This window comes from Dendrobates tinctorius, unplaced genomic scaffold, assembly GCF_039654945.1.
Source record: "Dendrobates tinctorius isolate UK_male_01 unplaced genomic scaffold, ASM3965494v1 ptg000270l, whole genome shotgun sequence".
Taxonomy (NCBI): Eukaryota; Metazoa; Chordata; class Amphibia; order Anura; family Dendrobatidae; genus Dendrobates; species Dendrobates tinctorius.
This window is the reverse complement of record NW_027361937.1, coordinates 6,975,001-6,982,500: the sequence shown is the minus strand read 5'-3', so window position 1 is coordinate 6,982,500 and position 7,500 is coordinate 6,975,001. Positions and strand designations below refer to the sequence as shown.

The window sequence follows — 7,500 nt, the reverse complement described above, 5'->3', positions numbered from 1 at the left end:
AGGAAGACATCCAGGGCTCTCTTGATCCCCTCAACTGTGTTCACCATCACCACCTCCTCCTCAGGCAAGGAATTCCAGATTCTCACTGCCCTATCAGTAAAGAATCCTCTTCTATGTTGGTGGAAAAACCTTCTCTCCTCCAGACGCAGAGAATGCCCCCTTGTGACGTCACCTTCCTTGGTAGAAACAGATCCTCCAAGAGATATTTGTATTGTCCCCTTTTATATGGTTATTAGATCACGCCTCAGTCATCTTTTTTCTAGACTAAATAATCCTAATTTTGCTAATCTCTCTGTGTATTGTAGTTCCCCTATCCCCTTTATTCATTTTGTTGCCCTCCTTTGTACTCGCTCTAGTTCCATTATATCCTTCCTGAGCACCGGTGCCCAAAACTGTACACAGTACTCCACATGCGGTCTAACCATTCAGTGTGTAATGGTGATAGCGATTCCTTCTTCCCACGTGTATAACCTTCCATTCATCATTGGTTACCCGCATCTGCCACCTTTCGGCCCAAGTTTCCAACTTATCCAGATCCAGCCATGCGGTTTCTCGTGTTTTGTAGCAGAAGAGGGCATTCCGCAGGCGGTTTTCTGGGATGACGTGGGTTAGCACAAGCAGTAAAAGGAGGTAAGAAGCAAGCGCCCAACGTGGGGCTCGAACCCACGACCCTGAGATTAAGAGTCTCATGCTCTACCGACTGAGCTAGCCGGGCTTCTGACGCCTGCCGGCGCATCGGAGCTGCACGCGGCACGGTCCGGTCGCGCGCAGGTAGCTGTCAGATCCTGGGTGTGGCGGACACCACCGACATTGCAGACGCATCCAAGCATTGGTGGTTCAGTGGTAGAATTCTCGCCTGCCACGCGGGAGGCCCGGGTTCGATTCCCGGCCAATGCAGAGCAGCTCTTTTCCTCGTTTGCTGACCGTTGCATTGCGCCTCCTTTCATTGTTGACTTTACAGACACTTGCAAAAAAGTCTTTGGGCTCTTGCTGCCCTGTTTTCGCTCACCATCCTTTTGGGCCTTCCCTATTCTATATCCTCTGGGGCTAACATAGTTAGCAAGGCCGAAAAAAGACATTTGTCCATCCAGTCCAGCCTACATTCCGTCAGAATCAATCCCCAGATCTACGTCCTTCTAAAGACCCTAAGAACTGTAAGATACAATATTGTTATGCTCCAGGAAGACATCCAGGGCTCTCTTGATCCCCTCAACTGTGTTCACCATCACCACCTCCTCCTCAGGCAAGGAATTCCAGATTCTCACTGCCCTATCAGTAAAGAATCCTCTTCTATGTTGGTGGAAAAACCTTCTCTCCTCCAGACACAGAGAATGCCCCCTTGTGACGTCACCTTCCTTGGTAGAAACAGATCCTCCAAGAGATATTTGTATTGTCCCCTTTTATATGGTTATTAGATCACGCCTCAGTCATCTTTTTTCTAGACTAAATAATCCTAATTTTGCTAATCTCTCTGTGTATTGTAGTTCCCCTATCCCCTTTATTCATTTTGTTGCCCTCCTTTGTACTCGCTCTAGTTCCATTATATCCTTCCTGAGCACCGGTGCCCAAAACTGTACACAGTACTCCACATGCGGTCTAACCATTCAGTGTGTAATGGTGATAGCGATTCCTTCTTCCCACGTGTATAACCTTCCATTTATCATTGGTTACCCGCATCTGCCACCTTTCGGCCCAAGTTTCCAACTTATCCAGATCCAGCCATGCGGTTTCTCGTGTTTTGTAGCAGAAGAGGGCATTCCGCAGGCGGTTTTCTGGGATGACGTGGGTTAGCACAAGCAGTAAAAGGAAGTAAGAAGCAAGCGCCCAACGTGGGGCTCGAACCCACGACCCTGAGATTAAGAGTCTCATGCTCTACCGACTGAGCTAGCCGGGCTTCTGACGCCTGCCGGCGCATCGGAGCTGCACGCGGCACGGTCCGGTCGCGCGCAGGTAGCTGTCAGATCCTGGGTGTGGCGGACACCACCGACATCGCAGACCCATCCAAGCATTGGTGGTTCAGTGGTAGAATTCTCGCCTGCCACGCGGGAGGCCCGGGTTCGATTCCCGGCCAATGCAGAGCAGCTCTTTTCCTCGTTTGCTGACCGTTGCATTGCGCCTCCTTTCATTGTTGACTTTACAGACACTTGCAAAAAAGTCTTTGGGCTCTTGCTGCCCTGTTTTCGCTCACCATCCTTTTGGGCCTTCCCTATTCTATATCCTCTGGGGCTAACATAGTTAGCAAGGCCGAAAAAAGACATTTGTCCATCCAGTCCAGCCTACATTCCGTCAGAATCAATCCCCAGATCTACGTCCTTCTAAAGACCCTAAGAACTGTAAGATACAATATTGTTATGCTCCAGGAAGACATCCAGGGCTCTCTTGATCCCCTCAACTGTGTTCACCATCACCACCTCCTCCTCAGGCAAGGAATTCCAGATTCTCACTGCCCTATCAGTAAAGAATCCTCTTCTATGTTGGTGGAAAAACCTTCTCTCCTCCAGACGCAGAGAATGCCCCCTTGTGACGTCACCTTCCTTGGTAGAAACAGATCCTCCAAGAGATATTTGTATTGTCCCCTTTTATATGGTTATTAGATCACGCCTCAGTCATCTTTTTTCTAGACTAAATAATCCTAATTTTGCTAATCTCTCTGTGTATTGTAGTTCCCCTATCCCCTTTATTCATTTTGTTGCCCTCCTTTGTACTCGCTCTAGTTCCATTATATCCTTCCTGAGCACCGGTGCCCAAAACTGTACACAGTACTCCACATGCGGTCTAACCATTCAGTGTGTAATGGTGATAGCGATTCCTTCTTCCCACGTGTATAACCTTCCATTTATCATTGGTTACCCGCATCTGCCACCTTTCGGCCCAAGTTTCCAACTTATCCAGATCCAGCCATGCGGTTTCTCGTGTTTTGTAGCAGAAGAGGGCATTCCGCAGGCGGTTTTCTGGGATGACGTGGGTTAGCACAAGCAGTAAAAGGAGGTAAGAAGCAAGCGCCCAACGTGGGGCTCGAACCCACGACCCTGAGATTAAGAGTCTCATGCTCTACCGACTGAGCTAGCCGGGCTTCTGACGCCTGCCGGCGCATCGGAGCTGCACGCGGCACGGTCCGGTCGCGCGCAGGTAGCTGTCAGATCCTGGGTGTGGCGGACACCACCGACATCACAGACGCATCCAAGCATTGGTGGTTCAGTGGTAGAATTCTCGCCTGCCACGCGGGAGGCCCGGGTTCGATTCCCGGCCAATGCAGAGCAGCTCTTTTCCTCGTTTGCTGACCGTTGCATTGCGCCTCCTTTCATTGTTGACTTTACAGACACTTGCAAAAAAGTCTTTGGGCTCTTGCTGCCCTGTTTTCGCTCACCATCCTTTTGGGCCTTCCCTATTCTATATCCTCTGGGGCTAACATAGTTAGCAAGGCCGAAAAAAGACATTTGTCCATCCAGTCCAGCCTACATTCCGTCAGAATCAATCCCCAGATCTACGTCCTTCTAAAGACCCTAAGAACTGTAAGATACAATATTGTTATGCTCCAGGAAGACATCCAGGGCTCTCTTGATCCCCTCAACTGTGTTCACCATCACCACCTCCTCCTCAGGCAAGGAATTCCAGATTCTCACTGCCCTATCAGTAAAGAATCCTCTTCTATGTTGGTGGAAAAACCTTCTCTCCTCCAGACGCAGAGAATGCCCCCTTGTGACGTCACCTTCCTTGGTAGAAACAGATCCTCCAAGAGATATTTGTATTGTCCCCTTTTATATGGTTATTAGATCACGCCTCAGTCATCTTTTTTCTAGACTAAATAATCCTAATTTTGCTAATCTCTCTGTGTATTGTAGTTCCCCTATCCCCTTTATTCATTTTGTTGCCCTCCTTTGTACTCGCTCTAGTTCCATTATATCCTTCCTGAGCACCGGTGCCCAAAACTGTACACCGGTGCCCAAAACTGTACACAGTACTCCACATGCGGTCTAACCATTCAGTGTGTAATGGTGATAGCGATTCCTTCTTCCCACGTGTATAACCTTCCATTTATCATTGGTTACCCGCATCTGCCACCTTTCGGCCCAAGTTTCCAACTTATCCAGATCCAGCCATGCGGTTTCTCGTGTTTTGTAGCAGAGGAGGGCATTCCGCAGGCGGTTTTCTGGGATGACGTGGGTTAGCACAAGCAGTAAAAGGAGGTAAGAAGCAAGCGCCCAACGTGGGGCTCGAACCCACGACCCTGAGATTAAGAGTCTCATGCTCTACCGACTGAGCTAGCCGGGCTTCTGACACCTGCCGGCGCATCGGAGCTGCACGCGGCACGGTCCGGTCGCGCGCAGGTAGCTGTCAGATCCTGGGTGTGGCGGACACCACCGACATCGCAGACGCATCCAAGCATTGGTGGTTCAGTGGTAGAATTCTCGCCTGCCACGCGGGAGGCCCGGGTTCGATTCCCGGCCAATGCAGAGCAGCTCTTTTCCTCGTTTGCTGACCGTTGCATTGCGCCTCCTTTCATTGTTGACTTTAGAGACACTTGCAAAAAAGTCTTTGGGCTCTTGCTGCCCTGTTTTCGCTCACCATCCTTTTGGGCCTTCCCTATTCTATATCCTCTGGGGCTAACATAGTTAGCAAGGCCGAAAAAAGACATTTGTCCATCCAGTCCAGCCTACATTCCGTCAGAATCAATCCCCAGATCTACGTCCTTCTAAAGACCCTAAGAACTGTAAGATACAATATTGTTATGCTCCAGGAAGACATCCAGGGCTCTCTTGATCCCCTCAACTGTGTTCACCATCACCACCTCCTCCTCAGGCAAGGAATTCCAGATTCTCACTGCCCTATCAGTAAAGAATCCTCTTCTATGTTGGTGGAAAAACCTTCTCTCCTCCAGACGCAGAGAATGCCCCCTTGTGACGTCACCTTCCTTGGTAGAAACAGATCCTCCAAGAGATATTTGTATTGTCCCCTTTTATATGGTTATTAGATCACGCCTCAGTCATCTTTTTTCTAGACTAAATAATCCTAATTTTGCTAATCTCTCTGTGTATTGTAGTTCCCCTATCCCCTTTATTCATTTTGTTGCCCTCCTTTGTACTCGCTCTAGTTCCATTATATCCTTCCTGAGCACCGGTGCCCAAAACTGTACACAGTACTCCACATGCGGTCTAACCATTCAGTGTGTAATGGTGATAGCGATTCCTTCTTCCCACGTGTATAACCTTCCATTTATCATTGGTTACCCGCATCTGCCACCTTTCGGCCCAAGTTTCCAACTTATCCAGATCCAGCCATGCGGTTTCTCGTGTTTTGTAGCAGAAGAGGGCATTCCGCAGGCGGTTTTCTGGGATGACGTGGGTTAGCACAAGCAGTAAAAGGAGGTAAGAAGCAAGCGCCCAACGTGGGGCTCGAACCCACGCCCCTGAGATTAAGAGTCTCATGCTCTACCGACTGAGCTAGCCGGGCTTCTGACGCCTGCCGGTGCATCGGAGCTGCACGCGGCACGGTCCGGTCGCGCGCAGGTAGCTGTCAGATCCTGGGTGTGGCGGACACCACCGACATCGCAGACGCATCCAAGCATTGGTGGTTCAGTGGTAGAATTCTCGCCTGCCACGCGGGAGGCCCGGGTTCGATTCCCGGCCAATGCAGAGCAGCTCTTTTCCTCGTTTGCTGACCGTTGCATTGCGCCTCCTTTCATTGTTGACTTTACAGACACTTGCAAAAAAGTCTTTGGGCTCTTGCTGCCCTGTTTTCGCTCACCATCCTTTTGGGCCTTCCCTATTCTATATCCTCTGGGGCTAACATAGTTAGCAAGGCCGAAAAAAGACATTTGTCCATCCAGTCCAGCCTACATTCCGTCAGAATCAATCCCCAGATCTACGTCCTTCTAAAGACCCTAAGAACTGTAAGATACAATATTGTTATGCTCCAGGAAGACATCCAGGGCTCTCTTGATCCCCTCAACTGTGTTCACCATCACCACCTCCTCCTCAGGCAAGGAATTCCAGATTCTCACTGCCCTATCAGTAAAGAATCCTCTTCTATGTTGGTGGAAAAACCTTCTCTCCTCCAGACGCAGAGAATGCCCCCTTGTGACGTCACCTTCCTTGGTAGAAACAGATCCTCCAAGAGATATTTGTATTGTCCCCTTTTATATGGTTATTAGATCACGCCTCAGTCATCTTTTTTCTAGACTAAATAATCCTAATTTTGCTAATCTCTCTGTGTATTGTAGTTCCCCTATCCCCTTTATTCATTTTGTTGCCCTCCTTTGTACTCGCTCTAGTTCCATTATATCCTTCCTGAGCACCGGTGCCCAAAACTGTACACAGTACTCCACATGCGGTCTAACCATTCAGTGTGTAATGGTGATAGCGATTCCTTCTTCCCACGTGTATAACCTTCCATTTATCATTGGTTACCCGCATCTGCCACCTTTCGGCCCAAGTTTCCAACTTATCCAGATCCAGCCATGCGGTTTCTCGTGTTTTGTAGCAGAAGAGGGCATTCCGCAGGCGGTTTTCTGGGATGACGTGGGTTAGCACAAGCAGTAAAAGGAGGTAAGAAGCAAGCGCTGAGATTAAGAGTCTCATGCTCTACCGACTGAGCTAGCCGGGCTTCTGACGCCTGCCGGCGCATCGGAGCTGCACGCGGCACGGTCCGGTCGCGCGCAGGTAGCTGTCAGATCCTGGGTGTGGCGGACACCACCGACATCGCAGACGCATCCAAGCATTGGTGGTTCAGTGGTAGAATTCTCGCCTGCCACGCGGGAGGCCCGGGTTCGATTCCCGGCCAATGCAGAGCAGCTCTTTTCCTCGTTTGCTGACCGTTGCATTGCGCCTCCTTTCATTGTTGACTTTACAGACACTTGCAAAAAAGTCTTTGGGCTCTTGCTGCCCTGTTTTCGCTCACCATCCTTTTGGGCCTTCCCTATTCTATATCCTCTGGGGCTAACATAGTTAGCAAGGCCGAAAAAAGACATTTGTCCATCCAGTCCAGCCTACATTCCGTCAGAATCAATCCCCAGATCTACGTCCTTCTAAAGACCCTAAGAACTGTAAGATACAATATTGTTATGCTCCAGGAAGACATCCAGGGCACTCTTGATCCCCTCAACTGTGTTCACCATCACCACCTCCTCCTCAGGCAAGGAATTCCAGATTCTCACTGCCCTATCAGTAAAGAATCCTCTTCTATGTTGGTGGAAAAACCTTCTCTCCTCCAGACGCAGAGAATGCCCCCTTGTGACGTCACCTTCCTTGGTAGAAACAGATCCTCCAAGAGATATTTGTATTGTCCCCTTTTATATGGTTATTAGATCACGCCTCAGTCATCTTTTTTCTAGACTAAATAATCCTAATTTTGCTAATCTCTCTGTGTATTGTAGTTCCCCTATCCCCTTTATTCATTTTGTTGCCCTCCTTTGTACTCGCTCTAGTTCCATTATATCCTTCCTGAGCACCGGTGCCCAAAACTGTACACAGTACTCCACATGCGGTCTAACCATTCAGTGTG

General features: G+C 49.3%; 11 non-coding genes across 11 annotated transcripts; 6 read left to right on the top strand and 5 right to left on the bottom strand.

Annotated features, from left to right (window-relative positions):
- Positions 1-642: 642 nt before the first annotated feature.
- Positions 643-715, bottom strand: TRNAK-CUU (transfer RNA lysine (anticodon CUU)). Its single transcript has one exon. It is a non-coding gene; the product is annotated as a tRNA-Lys (tRNA).
- Positions 716-826: 111 nt separating this feature from the next.
- Positions 827-897, top strand: TRNAG-GCC (transfer RNA glycine (anticodon GCC)). Its single transcript has one exon. It is a non-coding gene; the product is annotated as a tRNA-Gly (tRNA).
- Positions 898-1,821: 924 nt separating this feature from the next.
- Positions 1,822-1,894, bottom strand: TRNAK-CUU (transfer RNA lysine (anticodon CUU)). Its single transcript has one exon. It is a non-coding gene; the product is annotated as a tRNA-Lys (tRNA).
- Positions 1,895-2,005: 111 nt separating this feature from the next.
- Positions 2,006-2,076, top strand: TRNAG-GCC (transfer RNA glycine (anticodon GCC)). The gene has a single exon. It is a non-coding gene; the product is annotated as a tRNA-Gly (tRNA).
- A 924-nt stretch (positions 2,077-3,000) lies between these two features.
- On the bottom strand, positions 3,001-3,073 carry TRNAK-CUU (transfer RNA lysine (anticodon CUU)). Its single transcript has one exon. It is a non-coding gene; the product is annotated as a tRNA-Lys (tRNA).
- Positions 3,074-3,184: 111 nt separating this feature from the next.
- TRNAG-GCC (transfer RNA glycine (anticodon GCC)) lies at positions 3,185-3,255 on the top strand. The gene has a single exon. It is a non-coding gene; the product is annotated as a tRNA-Gly (tRNA).
- A 944-nt stretch (positions 3,256-4,199) lies between these two features.
- TRNAK-CUU (transfer RNA lysine (anticodon CUU)) lies at positions 4,200-4,272 on the bottom strand. Its single transcript has one exon. It is a non-coding gene; the product is annotated as a tRNA-Lys (tRNA).
- A 111-nt stretch (positions 4,273-4,383) lies between these two features.
- TRNAG-GCC (transfer RNA glycine (anticodon GCC)) lies at positions 4,384-4,454 on the top strand. The gene has a single exon. It is a non-coding gene; the product is annotated as a tRNA-Gly (tRNA).
- A 924-nt stretch (positions 4,455-5,378) lies between these two features.
- On the bottom strand, positions 5,379-5,451 carry TRNAK-CUU (transfer RNA lysine (anticodon CUU)). The gene has a single exon. It is a non-coding gene; the product is annotated as a tRNA-Lys (tRNA).
- Positions 5,452-5,562: 111 nt separating this feature from the next.
- On the top strand, positions 5,563-5,633 carry TRNAG-GCC (transfer RNA glycine (anticodon GCC)). Its single transcript has one exon. It is a non-coding gene; the product is annotated as a tRNA-Gly (tRNA).
- Positions 5,634-6,714: 1,081 nt separating this feature from the next.
- Positions 6,715-6,785, top strand: TRNAG-GCC (transfer RNA glycine (anticodon GCC)). The gene has a single exon. It is a non-coding gene; the product is annotated as a tRNA-Gly (tRNA).
- The last annotated feature ends 715 nt before the right edge of the window (positions 6,786-7,500 follow it).